At 39.4% G+C, this 19,343-nt stretch overlaps 1 long non-coding RNA gene across 2 annotated transcripts in view; it reads right to left on the bottom strand.

Annotated features, from left to right (window-relative positions):
- Positions 1-19,343, bottom strand: part of LOC140599373 (uncharacterized) — a 216,553-nt gene that overhangs the window by 77,116 nt on the left and 120,094 nt on the right. The window contains exon 2 of one of the 2 annotated variants that reach the window (XR_012002189.1): positions 5,898-6,042. This is a non-coding gene — a long non-coding RNA (uncharacterized lncRNA). The remainder of the gene's footprint in view (positions 1-5,897; positions 6,043-19,343) is intronic. The other variant, XR_012002188.1, reaches the window with a different exon arrangement.

Raw genomic sequence — 19,343 nt, 5'->3', positions numbered from 1 at the left:
ATTACACTCTTAGTAATGAGCTTATTTTTTTTCAAGGAACAAAGTTCATAAGAGTGGGAGATGAGAAGAGCCAAAAGGTGAATGTATGCACCTGTTTATGTCCCTCTTGTCATCTTTCTTCTCAGAGTATACATTTCTCAACAAAATGGGAGATAGGAAGACCAAGCCCCAACTTTCAGACCACATCATGAAAATTATAAGTATTCAAAATTTACAATTCATCTTGAAATTACCTGTACTTTTCAATATGGAGCCTCATCATTTACCTTGAATTAAGTGGTTTTGTTTTTGTTTTTGTTTTTTAAGATTTTATTTGTTTATTCATGAGAGACACCGGGAGAGGCAGAGACAAAGGGAGAGGGAGAAGCAGACTCCCCTCAGGGAGCCTTATGCGGGACTCGATCCCTGGACCCGGGATCATGCTCCAAGCAGAAGGCAGACGCCCAACTGCTAAGCCACCCAGGCATCCCTGAATTAAGTATTTGATGTGTATACATCATGGGTCCCCATCCAGACTATGGAATGGAAGATCTTGGGAGACAGGGACAGTGTCTTGTTTTGAGTGAATGTTCTGCATGATACATGGGATGAGGTAGTTGCTTGATAGATACTGCTGAATGAATACTTCCATCATACATTCAACATACACACACACCAAAGGGTCTTTGCCCCTTTCCAAAACAGTGCTAAAGGAGAACTCGGTTTCTGTCCCCTTATTATTCATCCTCAACCCACTCCTTGCCTCCCTTCATTTTATATAACCTCAGTTTCCACACACCTTTCAAAAGCACACACAACCCAAGCTACATCTGTTGTCATGTAGATGATATATATGTAGTAGGACTTCAATCAGTAGTCATTGAATGATTAACTGACAGACTAAGTGAAAGAAAAAAACAATGAGTAAATAATATAAAGATTAGTTGAACGTGCGCATGGAGATGTGGAAGTCTATCTTTTTGGCAGGTGTAAATATCTTTGCTCTGTCTCATCTTTGAATTGTATGAAGTTTGTGGTATGACCATCAATGTCATGGCAGTTTGAACACTGATATACCAAGCCCATGAAGTCTTTCTAGGTATATATTTTTGAAAATAAATGCTCTGTATTATAGGATGAAAGATAACCAAATGAGGAGACTGGAAAAATAATTGTTTCTGCTGCAGATACAGACCTTCCATGTGAAATTCCCTTTGGCATTTATTTATTTATTTAGATTTTATTTATTTATTCATGAGAGACACACACACAGAGAGGCAGAGACATAGGCAGAGGGAGAAACAGGCTCCATGTAGGGAGCCCGACATGGGACTTGATCCCAGGACTCCAGGATCTTGCCCTGAGCTGAAGGCAGACACCCAACCACTGAGCCACCCAGGCATCTCCCTTTTGGCTTTTAGACCAGTGCCTGCTACAGTTGTTGACTTAGAGGGTTCTGTGTTCTTCCAAAGGGCTCATGTAGAACTATACCATATACTTTGAATAATCATCACTCCCCTATGTGCAGCCCAAATAATTATTCTTTTTAAGATTTTATTTATTAATTCATGAGAAACAGAGAGAGAGAGAGGCAGAGACACAGGCAGAGGGAGAAGCAGGCTCCATGCAGGGAGCCCGATGTGGTACTCAATCCCGGGTCTCTAGGATCACACCCTGGGCTGAAGGCAGCACCAAACTGCTGAGCCACCTGGGCTGCCCTGCCCAAATAATTATACTGCAGAAAACTTTTCTAAGAAGAGCTCCAACTAAATGCAACTTTTTCAAATTGATGACCTTATCATAAAAATTTCTTTATAAAGAATTCTCTAAGTACTTCACTAAAATTCAACAGAAAAAAAAATTCTTAAGTCTAACATTTACTCATTAGTCTGTTAACCTAGAGCAAAAAGAAATAATTTTATAAGGCTGGTGTTCAAAAGCAGATCAGAAAAAAGATGCTGGATAGAGATAATCAAAATCATCTTAAAATACATTGTCCATCTCACATAAGGCTTAATAAAATGGATGGTGATTGGGTGCCAGTCTGGCTCAGTCAGTACAGCAGGTGACTCTTGATCTTGGGGTCATGAATTCAAGCCCCACATTGGGTGTACAGCTTATGTAAAAATAAATAAATAAATAAATAAAATGGATGGTGCTCATGAACATAGAAACATGAGTGTTTTTATTGCTCGCAACCTTCATTTCTGACTATTGGTTTTCATTGCCTTAATGGATCTCCTAAGGAATAAATATGAGCAGGTGCAAAGTAAAAAGAAATCTATTTATAAACTCCAAATGAGGCCATGTAATAGGAAATTGGGCCGAGAATCAAACTGGCCTAGAATATCTGAATGCAAAACAGGTGAGTTGTAGAGATTACATATAAAATCTTCATGGTCCTCTTGCCCAGTGGATCTGCAAGCACATTTGGACACTCTACTTCTGTGCCTTAAGACTCTCCTGAAAGTTTTGCTTAATTTGAAAAATGCCATGATCACATGAAGTTGTTATGTGGATATAAACAATACATTATGAAGCCAGAATGCTGTGGTGAAATCCAAGGTTAACTAATGTAGAAATTAAATACAGATATTTTCAGGGTTTTCAAAATTTTTATATGTATGTCTGTTAGTTTTGATGGGATAGAATCACGATAATCACTCTCAAACGCAATTGGAGAATAACCCACAGGGAGGGTAGTAGTTTGTCTTCCACGGCACATGCTAAAAGCCTGTGAAGACTCACTTCTGACTCCATGCCAGGTACTCCCAAAGGCATCAACTCCTGGGTTCTGGGAGTGGCAATTCTCTGTTCTCACTTACATCCCAGATGCAAGGAGAAGCCAAAAAGAACCAGAGTCTTACCCAGTCACTCACAAATGAGACCTGTATTCCATCCTGAGGAAGCAACCCATCAGGGCGGGATCAGGCAAGGAAAGGGGCAGAGGTGTTGGTGGTGAGTGCTGCTAGCAGGTTCAAGAAAACCCCTTTTCTGCCGCCTGAAGACCCCCCAATGTAGGATGAATCAAATTCCACCAGCTTCAATCCAGCTATATTGTACTTGGATAATAATCCTGAAATGCACATTGATGCCGAAGAAGTCGCTTCTTCAAAACTTTAAGGCAACAATTAAGTATTCCATTGTCATGGCTCAATTAAATGGTTTGGCCTGAGAAAATTGGGGATTGTAAAGTGAGGATGGAATGTGCTTTGATCCTCTTTCCAGGGTTATTGTTTCATTAATAAATGAACATGTCATTTGTCTCACCAGAGGGAGCTCATGCCCTCCAGGCTTTTTTCCCTTTTTTGTTCAGGTTTTATAAAGATGAATTTCCAGTGCTCTGAAATACCATGGATTAGTAGTTAAGCCTGACAGCACTTCGGGGAGTAGCGAGCTTAAAGTGCCTCACACAGGTCTCCAAAGCACTTGTTTACTAATAGACGAAACCAGCCACCGTCTGCAGCTGCTGATATCGCATTACCATTTGGAAAGACAGTAGCTGAGATAACAAATCACACAGTTTTAATAATTACTCCTGCATTCCCGTTTTTTGTTTCCTGCATAACTGTAAAGGCTGGATTTCTTCCAAATAAACAGATAAAAACAGTATGGAACTTTTATCTTTTAATGATAATGACAACACATCATGTTTCACTAAAAGTTTCCTGCTGAATTTTTTCTGATTTCTAGAGTTTCAATAAAATGTAATTATACTTTATAATTCCACTCTTTTAATCTTCACTTCAAAAACTATTCACAGTGAGCAAGTTTGCCAGGCACCAAGAGTAGGGGACAATCCACCAGGACTCACCCATGTTGACTCACTCCTGCATTCTGTCTTGGGGTAAACCTGTCATTGAAATTGCATCCTGTACATTGAGCTGCTTTGCATTCAAATTAATAGCTAGTTTAATTTGAATGTAAAATAGCTCCATTTATGCCATCATTTAAAAAAAAAAGAAGTAAGGCATTTGGCAATGAATGGATATTTAAGATATGATACATTTGCAACATATTTGTAATCCTAAATTGAACCTATATTAGGATGGGGACATTTTCATATCAATAGATAAGTCATAAAAGAAACCCTTTTAAAAATCTGCATAGTAAATATGTGCTTTAGGGGTCAAAACTACTCCATTGTACAGATACAGTACAGGGTTTAGTTCATATGGTTAGTGCTGGGCATTTTCCGGCAAATCTGTGTATTGTTACATTTCTATAGTCCAAGAATGGCAATTGATTTTTAAAACACATGCTGCAACTTTATTTGCTCAGTAATTACATGGACTTTATTTGGAGGTCAGTGAAAGAACAACTAAATAGGAAAATGAAGTCTTCCTCCCTTGTGCAATGAAACCATAAAAGTTGGCAGACAGAAAGGAATGCTAAACTTTTTCCCAGAGCTCTGAGTTTGGTTTCCACTGGTCCATGTTCCATTGGGTGATTAGAGAAAGCTTTTTTAAAGCCTTACTTCAGAATGATCTTAATTGGTGCAAGGTTGAGCCCTTTCTAGGAGGGGAGGGAAAAGGTTGAATAGCCTTTTCAAGTCACATGAAAGTTTCTAGGATGAATGTACGATAATTAGATTAATAAGTAGCTTAATTTATCACAGCTGAGGATTTCAACAGCCACACATTAGAGCAAGAAAAAAAGATTAGTGTGATTCTAGTTTGAAAAAAAATTGTACTGAAACTTGATTAACCTTAAACACAAAGTGCCTTTCTTCCTCAGTCTAAATGTCTGATGCGGGGGAGGAGGGATGGCGTGGGGAAGTGGGAGAGAGTTCCTGAAATAATCAGGAAAGTCCTATTTTATTCCTTTCTGTCTCCCAGTTAATGAGCAGTATCAGGATTACTTGAACCAACTTTTCCCTTTACTATTCCTTAGCCTTAAAAGAACAGGTTGGGCATAAACCTATAGAATCCTAAATTATATTGCCCACCCACATCATAGAGCTATACCTTTTCTGATGTGCAATTTGTTATAAGCAAATTCTCTTGTCTCGGTTGAAAAAAAGAAGAGGTCATGTGGTTGGGAGGAGAATGGGATTTGGAAGAGGCCATAATTCCCGTTAGTATGTGGTGGGAACAGCAAGACTCAGATTGTCGGCTGACATTTCCTAGAGTTACCTCAGACCTTTAAAGCCTGAATGAATCTAGTCCCATGCCTTCAAAAATCATAGGTTACCCAAACAAGGGACAGCGATGAGTTAACATGTGCAGCATTCATTGATAAAACATGCTAAGTCAAGACAATTATTATAAAAGCAAGAATTGATTTAAAGGGCTTTAAAAAAAATCATTTGGGAACTGACACTCAAAAAAATTATACACCAAATCAAGTTCTTGTCCACTGGGAGCTTCTCCCTCATCTCCTCCACCTGTGCACAATAAAGTATCTTGATAAAAAGGAATCTGCTGGACAATCTGATGGTCATATCCAACCAGGGTGGGCTAACGTCAGATTGGATTAACCTTAAAATTTTCCTGACTCCTATCTGGCTACAAACGAAACTTCAACACCATATGGAACAGAGCTGCTAGCATCAGCATCGGTTTCGCTATAGAAGAGGCTGGAGTGTGAGTCTAAGGTACCTGTCAACACTCAACAGTCATGGTGGTTGGGAGGCCAGCTAATGCGAGCCCAGCAGTGGATTGGTGCATGGGGCATTGCCCCTGTGGCTGTGTGACAGAGGTGTGTGGCTGGATGTTGTGGCAGTTGTGACACCCTCCAACTGGAAGAAAAAAATATGAAGCTAAAATACCAGAAAACCATGGTAACAGCACTACCTCTAGCACAACAAAAATTGATGTGCCTTTCTCTTCAGTGTCTGAAGCTTACAGAATGGAATTCTGAAAGAGGTTTGGGGGCAGTCTGGGCATTTGGCCCCAGCTAGGATATTGGAAAGTTACCTGTGGCCCAGCCAAAGCAACAAGGGCAGTGCCAAGAGCATCCATGCACTGGTGGTGTGAGAAGTTCAGTAACTGCAGCCAGAGCCAGAGGTGAGTCCATCTCCGCTACAGGAGTCTTCTCTCAGAGTACAAGCCTTCTCTTCTGCTGGGATGAAAGAGAAGTTTTATTCACTTATTTTTTTATCATTTAACAAAAAACTATATCACATTACAGATGGAATATGGTTTAAAATATTGAAATTTAAAGCATTAATGTCATTATGGACTCTGAATACTTGGAAAATCAAGGCACAGTTCAACCAGCAGCCCGAATCTGCAAAATGTGCTGATATCTAAAATGGATATCTCATTACTAGTTAACATTATTTAGTTAGGAAGGGATATGACCTCTAATTTGCCTTTAAATGATTAATTTGGTGTTTAAATACGTGTCTTTTATTTAATAATGTTTTCTTCAACCAATTCACTTATGTCAATAAACTCTTTGTTTAACCTTCTTAAAGGAAACATTTTCTCTGCTCAGAGGCAATTAATGAGCTATCAAATAAATAGGTACAGGAAAATGAACTAAAATTAAGGGCTGCCCAGGATGGCAAAAGTGTTGCTCTGTGTTGCTGTCCCAACTGTGACACAGGAAGTGCATCAGCTCAGCCCCCAGCATCCCAGTGGAATCCTTCCTGTCTTGGTTCATGGCAGACACCTGCCAGGATGGGAACATCCTATGTATTCTTTTGACTACTGGTTCTTTAAGTTTGGTAAAAATGATTATAAATCTTCAACTAAGGAGTAAGTTGTCATTTTTAAATAGGGAATTAAGGGAGAAGAAAAATATATGCAATATTAACATAAAATACTAGTATCAATAATATTAATATCAGAGTGTCAAACAGTATCTTTTACAGTCTTGAGGACATAAAAGCATATCATGAATAACTTACCTTTTCCTAGGTAATTTATTTTAAAATACAGTTTTCCTACATAGTTACCTACAGAATTAGAATGGATTTTGCTTTTTTGAGTTATTAATAGAGTTAAAAGCTGTCAAATTTTGCTTGCTTTCTATAGTATGTGAAAAACGATTTTTGAAAAATCTGACCATGGGGCGCCTGGGTGGCTTGGTTGGTTAGAGTCTACCTTCAGCTCAGGTCATGATACCAGGGGTCCTGGGGTAAAGCCCTGCATGGGGTTCCCTGCTCAACAGAGAGTCTGCTTCTTCCTCTTCCTCTGTCACCTCTCCCTCTTCCCCTGCCAGAGCTCAATCCCTCTCAAAATCTTAAAAAAAAAAAAAAAAAAAAACAATTTGACCAATAGTAACAGTCATCAACATTATTTTAAAATTTGGATTTTTTTCTAATAGGAACAAATGAGTCACCAAAATTGTTCATTCTCAGAAGAGAAGCCGACAAGTGTGGCAGAGATTACTGATCATATCCCAATAATCACACCCTCTTTTTCCATAGTTATAGGATTTTGCCCTAAGGCATGCAGACAACAAAACTACAGATGACATTTATAAGCCTCCTTATGACTGCAGACTGCAGGTGTAAGACTCAGCTCTGCAATGTCCACAATAGCCAAACTGTGGAAGGAGCCTCGGTGTCCATCGAAAGATGAATGGATAAAGAAGCTGTGGTCTATGTCTACAATGGAATATTACTCAGCCATTAGAAACGACAAATACCCACCATTTGCCTCGACGTGGATGGAACTGGAGGGTATTATGCTGAGTGAAGTAAGTCCATCGGAGAAGGACAAACATTGTATGTTCTCATTCATTTGGGGAATATAAAAAATAGTGAAAGGGAATAGAAGGGAAGGGAGAAGAAATGGGTAGGAAATATCAGAAAGGGAGACAGAACATGAAGACTCCTAACTCTGGGAAACGAACTAGGGGTGGTGGAAAGGGAGGAGGGCGGGGGGTGGGGGTGAATGGGTGATGGGCACTGAGGGGGGCACTTGACGGGATGAGCACTGGGTGTTATTCTGTATGTAGGCAAATTGAACACCAATAAAAAATAAATTTATTATTAAAAAAAAAAGACTCAGCTCTGGCCAAGAGGAAGTGAGTGGAAGTGACATGTGCAACCTCCTCCTTGTTGGATCCTTAAAGGGCAGGTGTTCCTTTTACTCTTTTCCCTCTTCGAATTGAAATAAAAAGAACCTTTAATGGCTTCCTGGAACAGAATTGCCCTCTCAGCTCAACTTCAGTGTAAGGCAGAAGTAAGCTTGTATCTTGTTAAAATCCCTGTGTTTTGAGCTAAGCCTCTATCCTAACTAATACACTGACTAAAATTTAACAAAATAAATTCAAACTTAGGTACTGCATGTGCCACGTTAAACTAGCCAGGCTCTCCATCTCCCTCTGTTGCAGTTTCTGCTTAAGTTACTCTTCCCTAAAATACACTTTTTAAAAAAAGATTTTACTTGAGAAGGTGATGGTGGAGGAGGGGTTAAGGGGGAGGGAGAGCCAGAAGGAAAGAATCTCAAGCAGACTCTTGCTGAGCACAGAGCCCTACACGGGATGAATCTTACCAACCTGAGATTATAACCTGAGCTGAAACCAAAAGTTGGACACTTAACTGACTGAGCCACCCAGGTGTCCCCTTCCCTAAAATATACTTTGAAATTTCATTCAAAACCTTTTGAATGGCTCTCCATTGTCTTTTTAATTAAAGACAATCCCTCACTAGACATTCAGCACTCTGGTTTTTCCAGCCTCTGCTACTCACATTATTTCCTACACATATCCCCCAACCTTCTCTGGTCATACTGGAGAATTGCACTTTGGGAGCCACTTTTGTCCTTTCTCTCTGCCAGCACAAGTCTTCCCCATCGTGTTATTAAAAAACAAAAAGAGTTATATAAAAAAACTGAGGGCTTTGGATTCAAAGGGCCTCACTGAAAGCCATGAGGTCCGCATGTGACACTCTGACTTTCCCTCACAGCACTCCTCATGGTTTGTTATTGTACATTTGATCGCTCTCTGTCTCCCCTACTAGCCTATAAGTTCTACATGGGCAAGGATGACATCTCTCCAGGAGTAGCATAGTGCCTGGCAACTAGTATACAGATAATAAATATTTGCTGGGGTGCCAGGGTGGCTCAGCCAGTTAAGCATCCAACTCTTGGTTTCGGCCTGGGTCATGATCTCAGGCTCATGGGATCAAGCCCTGCATAGGACTCCACGTTCAGTGTGGAGTCTGCTTGAGATTCTTTCCCTCTCCCACTACCTCCTCTTCTGCCCCTCCCCACACACACATTCTCTCCATCTCCCTCTAAATCCATAAATAAAATCTTTAAAAAAAAACTTGTTAAGTGAATGAATAAACACCTCTGTATTTGCTTCCTCAGCTATTAAATGAGGCTAATAATAATAATTAACTCACAGGGTTGTTTCTAGAAATAAATAAGAAAATAAAATGAGGTAATGTGTGTCAAACAATTGGCACACAGTATATACTCAGTAAATATGAAGCAGTATTGTGCAGTGATTGACACCACAAACTTTGGAGTAAGACCTACCCCTACCTGGGTATGGCTATAGCCAGGTACTTGTATGACATTGGATAAGTTATCTTTTGTAGTCCTCCGTTTCTTTCTCAATAAAATATACTTGGTATTATTGTTGAATGTATTACATTTGATCATCTATGTGCTAACCAAAGGGTGTGTTACATAATAGGTATTCAGTAATAGTATCTATTGTTGTCTATCATTCATTTAATTTTTCATTTATTTGTTCAACAGATTTGTATTGACTGCATACCATGTACCAGACACTGGGCTTTGTGCTAGGAATATAAAGGGGAGGAAATCAGAATGGACCATCTCATGAAATCTATAGCATGGAATGGTAGACCATTAAAGAAATAAACATGTGATTAACTGCTAAAGAAGAAGAGAACAGGGTGCTAAGAGAAGGAGCAACAAAGGACAGGGATTTACAAAAAGTGATCTTCTTCATGACCCAGCTCAAATGGCAAAAGCTCCATGAAACCTGCCTATCTTTGCCCCTTCTCATTCTCTCCAAATTATATGGTCTTTCTCCTTCATTCAAACCCCATGACACATTATACTTTTATTATGACATTTGCATACTTTTACTCATAAGTATAGTTAATAATGACAGCTCTTATTAGTTACTTTTACTAGTCTTAATTTAAGCTCTTGTCTAATCCTTACAATCTAGATTATAAACTTCTTGAAGGTAAAGCCTATGTTTTACCTGCTTCTGTTTTACTTGTAGGATGTAGCAGGGTTCCTGGCATAAACCACGGGTTCCAGGAAGAGTTGTGGAATAGATATAAATTGTACTTTCTTCTTTGGCTTCCAAATATGAAAAATTTATCCTAGTTCAAGGGATTTTCTCTAATCTTCACACTGTTTCTTTAGTTAGTGAATTTTTATACATCAATTTCTTTCACATATTATATATGATAAATAAAGCAGAAACAAGTTACAATAGTCAGAATTTTAATCATGAAAAAGCTTTCATGTCTTATGGCAAGAGGGACATTCTTGGAAGAATCTCAGACTGAAATCCCTTGGTCAACATCTGAAGATATTCTGTTTTCTGCAATATTTGAAAATACCTTCCGAATATAAAATTCTGCTACTGCTTGTCTCATAATCTTGTCAAAAAGAACAGTCATCATTACTTTAAATAGAAAGCATATAATGGCTCTTTCTGGCAGCATAATCTCTTTACTGAAATGGAAACATTTACATTACACCCAGGTTGATAATAAATAATACAATAAAGAATACAATAATACAATTTATTGGGGTACCTGGGTGGCACTGTCAGTTAAGCATCTGACTCTTGCTTTTGGCTCAGGTTGTTATCTCAGGGTTGGAAAGTAGAACCTGTCATCAGGCTCCATGCTCAGCTCAGAATTGCTTGAGTTTCTCTCTCCCTCTGCTCTTGCCCTCACACCGCCTCTGAAATAAATAAATCTTTAAAAGAATATCAGCTCACATAACTGAAAATCCAAAGACAGGGATGTTGTAGATGAACCCTGATTAAATGCTGCTAGAAATCCAAAAGACTTGGGCTATTTCCATCACTCTACGTCAGCTTTATCCTAAGACTGGCTCCATTCCTGGTCCTAAAATCGCCGTTCATAGTTTCTGGAGCCATTTGCCTTCTTTTACTCTGTCAGAGAGAGCAACTTTGTTCCAGCATTCCCAGAAAACCCTCTACAGCCACTGTGTGGTCTCCTCAGTTCACATGTTGACCCTTTCTTCCATTGCTGCAGTCAAGAGGATATAGAATGTGATGATTGACTTGGCCTATTCTACCCCTGAGAGGGATGCAGTGAGGTTGGCTTTCACAAAGTCACATAGATCCCCAAAGGAAACTAGAGACTATTGGGAAGAGTGAAGGGTGAAATGGATGCTGGCAAAGTATCTCACAAACATTTATTATGTAAGATATTGGTCAGCCTTGGTCTATGAAGTTGGCCTGCTCAGGAGGATAAGACCACTCATTCATATCAGCAAGGGGAAAAGGAAAAGGCATAGACTTCTTTCCTCTCTTCTGAAAATGGTATTGTATTCTGGGGCAGGGTGGGGGTGGGGGAATGAGCTTTCCTTTTGTATTTATTCTGCTAAGGGAAACTGTTATGGTCTAATATAGTCAACATTTTTATTGTATTTATGTTTTATTCTTTTTTTTTTATGTTTTATTCTTAAGCAATCTCTATACCCAAGGTGGGGCTCAAACTCATAACCCTGAGATCAAGAGTCACATGCTCTATTGACTAAGCCAGCCCAGTATCCCTATAATCAGCACTTTTATTTATTTGTTTGTCTGTATGTTTTTAGTAAGCTCTATGCCCAGTGTGGAGCTAGAACTCATGACCCTGAGATCAAGAGTTACATGCTCTACCAACTAAGCCAGCCAGGTGCCCCTGGTATAGTCAGCACTTTTAAAAATTATTGCTATTCTAAATTTTTTTTAAGATTTTATTTATTTACTTGAGAGAGAGAGAGAGCATAAGCAGGGAGAGCAGCTGGCAGAGGGAGAGGGACAAGCAGGCTCCCTGCCGAACAGTAAGCCCAACATGGGGCTTGATCCCAGGACCCTAGCTGAAGGCAGATGCTTAACTGACTGAGCCACCCAGGCGCCCCCCTACTCTAAATTTTTGAAATCATTATTAAGTGAAGGCCAAGTAACAATACATACTCTGTCTTAAGTTAATAAGTTTCCTAGTGGAAATGTTGACCTCATTTCCTAGTGGAAAAGATTTCCTGGTGGAAATCTTACCTCATTTGAAGGAAAAATAACTTGAGATAACTTTCAAGGGAAGACTTTCATTTGTGTCTACTTACTTTGACCAAGTGGAAGCAGCTAGAGAATACACTGGATATCATCTATTATCTTTTTCTCTCTTTTTCCTCTGCCTCTCCCCAACTTCCATCCATGTCTTTCTGTCTCTCTCTCTACTCACACACATACACACACACACACATAAACACACACACTCTTCTTTCTTCTCTGTCCTTTCTCTCCATTTCTTCTTCCTCTGTCCCAGCCATTTTTTTCAATAACATTGATTTTTTTTTTTTTTTTAGTTTTTATTAAATCCAGTTGATTCTTTTTAAGTAAGCTCTATGCCCAATGTGGGGCCTGAACTCACAACACTGAGATCAAGAGCGGCATGCTCTACCACAGGGGCTAGCCAGGTGCACCTCCACACTGCCATTCTTCCAATCCTCCCTAGAATTCTCTTCCCTTTCTATGTTCTCATTCTCTCTCTCTCTCTTCTCTCATATTGTTCACCTTTTCTCTCTCTCCAAATGGCTCCCAATAGATGGTTTAATTTAATAGGAGAAAGCCAGTTCTTCTTTTCTTCAAAGCATCATGGAAATACAGATGAAGCTGGGGGCAGTGATTTAAGGATGGCTTGGAGAAATCTATGCCCATTTCTCTGTGTCCTCCAAACTGCATCAGAGGACAAAGTCTCAGCCATCTGGTAAGAAATAAGCTGGTTTCACCAAAATGTTCTACATTAGCCATTAAAGGAGATAAACTCCAATCTGTTTACTGGTGAGCTCTATGGTCTAACTCTTATCTCTCTAATCCTCACACTATCCTCCAGAACTAAGAAGACAACTGAGTTTTCTCACCTCCATCGCAGATTCCTGAAGAACCAGTAAGCACAAGTACTAATGATGTGATAGAATGACCAGGTTTTTAGGCTTAAGGTAGTACTGTCTTTACTTCTGGCTAATTTCTCAATTCTGACATTCCTGAGAGTAGCATGAAATCTCCTTTCCATGGGATCCCTGGGTGGCTCAGCAGTTTAGCATCTGCCTTTGGCTCAGGGAGTGATCCTGGAGTCCCGTGATAGGGTCCCATGTCGGGCTCCCTGCATGGAGCCTGCTTCTCCCTCCGCCTATGTTTCTGCCCCTCTCTTTCTCTCTCTCTTTCTCTCTCTCTCTCTCTCATGAATAAATAAAATCTTTTTTAAAAAATCTCTTTTCCAAATAACTTTATTCATTAACCATTAACATTATCAAGAAGGACAGTTCACAAACAAGAGACAATGACATTACAGTCAAGTAAAATCTAGTAACTCTTGCTTATAAAATAAAAGCATTATGCTTTGGGAGCAACCTAAGCCAAATATAGTCCTCAAACAAATAAAGGATCATATCATGTTTTTTTAAGGAACCTGATACCATAAAAGAGTTGTGATTTACACTTTCAAAATAGCTATTTGGAGTTTTCAAAATACCCTTTTTTAAGGGATAACTCTGAGATTAATATGAAAGTTCTTATAAGATATATAGTATGAAAGTTTTGAGCAACACTTTTTAAATAGAGACTCAACTGCTAATGGTAAAGGAAAAAAATTTGTCCCTGAAGAGGTAATATAATACCTAGAGCTTGCTTACAAAAGATGGAAGATTCATGAATCTTTATGTTGCCTTTACATTTAGTTTTACGGGTTGTTCTCATGATGACAGACAAATGTACTATTTTCTGGTGGTACAGGACTTGCAGTTAATCATTATTTAATTTCATTCAAGGTTTTTTAGTGATTTAGCAGAGCCATTGTGGTTTATGTGCATTTTTACTAATGGAAGGATCAATTCTAGAGTCAACATTCAACAAACACATACGGAGTGCGTGCTCATTTGACAACATGCTGCATATCTGGCACTGGGCCTACATAGTTGCTATACTCAAGGATGTCATAGTCTCTTGAGGAAACAGATATTTATTTTAAAAATTCATTTACAATAAGATAATCCATATGTCATAGGCATGTGCAATACCCAATGGAAATATGAGAAAAGAATTAAGGTTCTATGATGGAGTCTGGAAGACTTCATAGAAGAGGTACCTTTTGAGATGGAACTTGAAAAATGAGTAAGAATAAATAAAAGTAAAAAAGGTAACTTTAGGTAGAGAGAATGTCACATTCCAAGACATGAAGCTATGAATAATTTGGTTTAGTTAAAAAAACACAGGTAGTTAATAATTGCTGGAACATAAAAAATGAAAGTAGCATAGAAAACGAAGTATAGAGGGCCCCTGTGTGGCTCAGTCAGTTAAGTGTCTGACTTTGGCTCAGGTTCTTGGGATCCTGAGATGGAGCCCTGTGTCAGTCTCCTTACTCAGCGAGGGGTCTACTTGTCCATCTCCCTCCACCCCTCCCCCCATTTGTGCTCTCTCTGTCTCTTTTTCAAATGAATAAATAAAATCTTTTTTAAAGGGATCCCTGGGTGGCGCAGCGGTTTGGCGCCTGCCTTTGGCCCAGGGCGCGATCCTGCAGACCCGGGACCGAATCCCATGTCGGGCTCCCGGTGCATGGAGCCTGCTTCTCCCTCTGCCTATGTCTCTGTCTCTGCCTCTCTCTATAATAAATAAATAAAAATTAAAAAAATAAATAAAAAAGAAAAAAACTTTTTTAAAAAAGAAAATGAAGTATTAACAGGATTCTGCAGACAAATCCCAAAATTCATTTTATGCTGTGCTAAGAATGTCTTAAGAATGCAATTTTTTATAAAGAATGCATTCTTCTTATCACATACTATATAGTTAGTTTATAAAGTGATTTTTCCTCCAGTTTCTTGAACATGGCAACTTTATATCTTGGACCTTGGTCTGTTTTGCTATTAAACATTAAAAACTAATATTTTGGCAGTTCCTATATTTAAAAAAAAAAAAATGGGAGTGCCTGGCTAACTCAGTCAATAGAGCATGTGACTCTTGATCTTAGAGTCATGAGTTCAAGCTCCAGGTTGATCATAGAGCTTATATTTTAAAAAAAGAAAAAGTAATTTTTATTCCATAGATCATAGAGGTTAAATGAAGAATTTCAAGTAGCATGATCAACTTTTTATTTAGAAAAATGTATAGAATAAATTGGGACAAGACAAACCCAGAGGCAGAAAGCACAATGACCAAGTACTTCAATAGTCCAGGCAATGGATAGTGGAGATCTGAATCATAACAGAGATACTAAGGTTTGAAATGAGGAAAAACGGTAAAAGATACATTTAGAAATCAGATCAACAATAACTATTGATTGATCAGATATGAGTAGAACAGAAAAAAAAATCTTAAAATAACTCACTAGAGTTTTGGTTGGGCAAGTGGTTGATAGATCCTGGTGCCACTCATTTATAATAAGAAAAATGGGAGAGGGGGCTCTGGCTGGCTCAATCAGAAAAGCATGGAACTCTTGATCTTGGGTCTTGAGTTCAAGCCCCACGTTAGGTGTAGAGATTACTAAAAACAATAAATACATAAACTTTTTTTTTAAATGGGAGAAACAGGGCAGCCCCGGTGGCGCAGCGGTTTAGTGCCGCCTGTAGCCTGGGGCGTGATCCTGGAGACCCTGGATCGAGTCCCACGTCGGGCTCCCTGCATGGAGCCTGCTTCTCTCTCTGCCTCTCATTCTCTCTGTCTCTCTGTGAATAAATAAATAAAATCTTTTAATAAAATAAAATGGGAGAAACAAGGCAGCCCGGGTGGCTCAGCAGTTTAGTGCCACCTTCAGCCCAGGGCGTGATCCTGGAGACCGGGGATCGAGTCCCGCCTCCGGCTCCCTGCATGGAGCCTGTTTCTCCCTCTGCCTGCCTCTGCCTCTTTCTCTCTGGTTCTCTCATGAATAAATAAATAAAATCTTTTTTTTAAAAAAAATGGGAGAAACAAGTTTATCGAGGCAGTAATTTGGGGACATATTCATCTTGAGATCCTTTTGAAATACCTAAGTGGTGATATCTGGTTGTCTTATACTCTTCTTTCTAGGTTCAAAAAGAAGTCAAAACTGGAGTTATCATTAGTGTTATGAATGTGAATGCCAGGAAATATTCATAGGAAGAGAAGAAGACTGAGCACAAAATCTTGGAGTGCTCCACCAGTGAAAGGTTAGGAAAAGGAATTAGAACCTATAAAGAAGTCAGAAGAAACTTTCTCAGAGAAGTAGAAAGAAAATAAAGACAAAGTGCTGTCATGTAAAACCAAGGAGGAGAAATAGTTTATTTACATTCTTGTATGGTTTCACATCTTTAGCAAGCATGTATTTCTTTTGTCATGGGAAAAATATTAGATAAAAACATAGGTTAAAAAAGAATGAGGGGCACCCAACTGGCTTAATCAGAAGAGCATGTGACTATTGATCTGGGGGTCATGAGTTCAAGCCCCACACAGGATATAGAGATTAATTAAAAATAAGATTTTTGGGACACCTGGGTGGCTCAGCGGTTGAGAGCCTGCCTTCAGCCCAGGCTGTGATCCTAGAGTCCCAGGATCGAGTCCCACATCGGGCTTCCTGCGTGGAGCCTGCTTCTTTCGCTGCCTGTGTCTCTGCCTCTCTCTCTGTGTTTCTCATGAATAAATAAATATAGCTTAGGAAAGGTGAAATGCTACAACGGAACTTTTTCTTTAGGCAGAATTTTTTTTTTTCAAAGTAATCTCTATGCCCAATGTGGGACTCAAACTCCACCCCAGATCAGGAGTCCCATGCACTTCCAACTGAGCTAGCCAGGGGCCCCTGCAGAGCACTCTGAATAAACTTGCCACCTAAACATTTAAAAATCAAGAGCTCAGTAATGTTTTGTTTTGCTTACATAATATGGATTTTTATGAGGAAAAAAATGCTTTCTGTCACTGATGCAGAACTGTAGAATTTTCTGTTGACAGTATGGAAAAGTATGGGATTTTTGTGTTGTTTTCCGTAGGAAGCGTGAAAATCTAGCTGAAGCGTGAAGTCTGGTAGAATAGGAAATGTGGGGGAAATATTTCTTATTCTTCTGAAACTTATTTTATTTTTAAATATTTTATTTATTTATTCATGAGAGACACACACACACAGAGGCAGAGACACAGGCAGAGGGAGAAGCAGGCTCCACATAAGGAGCCCAACGCGGGACCCGATCCCAGGACTCCAGGATCACGCCCCGGACCGAAGGCAGGCGCTAAACCGCTGAGCTACCCAAGGATCCCCTAAAAATAAGATCTTAAAAAAAGAAAAAAAGAGTAACTCAACAATGAAAAGACAGACAACCCAATTTAAAAACAGGCAAATGACTTGATTACACATTTTCCCAAAGAAGATATACAGTGGCTAACAAGCATATGAAAAGATGGTCAACATCATTAGACGTCTATCTGAAAAATGTAAATCAGCCTGTAATAAGAAACTTTACACCCACTGGGATGGCCATAATTTGAAACAAAATAAACCAAGTATTGGCAAGGATGTGGAGAAACTGGAACTCTCATACATGGCTGGTAGCAATGTAAAATTGCACAGCTACTGTGGAAAACAATTTGGTGGTTCCTCAATAAGTTAAACTTAGTATTACCACATGACTCAGCAACTTCACTCCTAGGAACAGACCCCATGGGTGTTCAAACAATAACACATCAATGAATGAAGTTCATAGCAGTTTTATTCAATAATAGCCAAAAAGTGGAAATGACCCAAATGTCCATCAATAGATGAATGGATTAAAAAAATGTGGTATATCCATACAGTGGAATATTATTCAGCTATAAAAAGAATGCAGTATTGATACATGCTGCAATGTGGTGGACCTTGAAAACATGTTAAGTGAAAGAAGCCAATCACAAAAGATCACTTATTATTTTACAAATAATAGGCAGAATAGGAAAGTCCCTAGAGATTAGTGGTTGCCAGAGGCTGTTGGGGGATATGAGTGGAGAGTGACTGTTTATATGGGCACAGGGTTTCCATTTGTCATGATGAAAAGCTCTAGAACTAGATACTGATAATGGTTGTATAACATTATGAATGTATTTAAGGCCATATATATTCTTTAAAATGGTTTAAATACACATCTTCTATTATGAGTATTTTACCCCAATAAAATGGGAGGGGAAAAAAAGAATGAAAGTGAAGTCAGCGATATCTTGTTAGGTGAGGACTAGAAGAAAGCAGCCCTTATTGACATTGCCAAGAACAGTTTCAGGGAGCCGGTGGAGCAGTGCCAGACTGCAGTGGGTGCGAGATTAAACAGAAAGTGTGGCATGAGGAATGTGAGTGGAGACAATGTTTTCTGAAAGCTGGACTATGAGCTGAAGGACCTGTAGCACTTCATCAGACCATAGTCAGATGGGGAGACCCAGAATGATGAAAGGGTCTTTTGATTTGGGTTTGATTTGATTCTAGGGTGTGTGTGTGTATGTGTGTGTGTGTGTGTGTGTGCATGTTTAAGATGAAAAGAATTTGAATACATTTATTTGCTGGGAGAAGGGAGCTCTAGAAAGCATAGTGGATGAAGATACAGGGAGAGAAGTATAAATAGAATCTGATCCTCGGGAGCCTGGGTGGCTCAGCGGTTGAGTGTCCGCCTTTGGCTCAGGGCGTGATCCTGGAGTCCTGGGATCAAGCCCCATGTCGGGCTTCCTGCATGGGGCCTGCTTTTCCCTCTGCCTGTGTCTCTGCCTTTCCCTCTCTGTGCCTCTCATGAATAAACAGATAAAATCTTAAAAAAAAAAAAAAAAAGAATCTGATCCTCAAGGAGGCAGGACACAATGTGGGGAAGCCTTCAGCACATGGTTGTCCCTGAAGAGGTATATGTGGATAGGAGACCAGAGGTTAAGGAGTCCATGCCTGACGGCTTCTATCAGAGATTTTGAGCATCAGATGTGACCTTACACACCATCAGGTAAAATCACTATCAACCCTAACCGCACACTAAAATCATTTGAAGGATCTCTTTTTTAAAATACTGATTCTGGGGGTCCTATACCCAGGGATTCTGATTTAATTCATCTGGAGATTATTTTTTAAAAGCTCTTCCGATGATTCTAATGTGCAGCTGTGATTAAGAACCTTTGATCTGGTCATTAGCTCAGTTTATGCAAGACCTTGACTTTTTGTCATCCTTGTTGGTACTTTCTCCTTTGGGATAGATTGGAAGTGACATGGTGTCTTTCTTAACTATTGCGGGGGGCCTGCA

Source organism: Vulpes vulpes, chromosome 6, assembly GCF_048418805.1.
Source record: "Vulpes vulpes isolate BD-2025 chromosome 6, VulVul3, whole genome shotgun sequence".
Lineage (NCBI taxonomy): Eukaryota > Metazoa > Chordata > Mammalia > Carnivora > Canidae > Vulpes > Vulpes vulpes.
The sequence above is the reverse complement of the archived record's forward strand: the minus strand, read 5'-3'. Positions and strand labels throughout refer to the sequence as shown.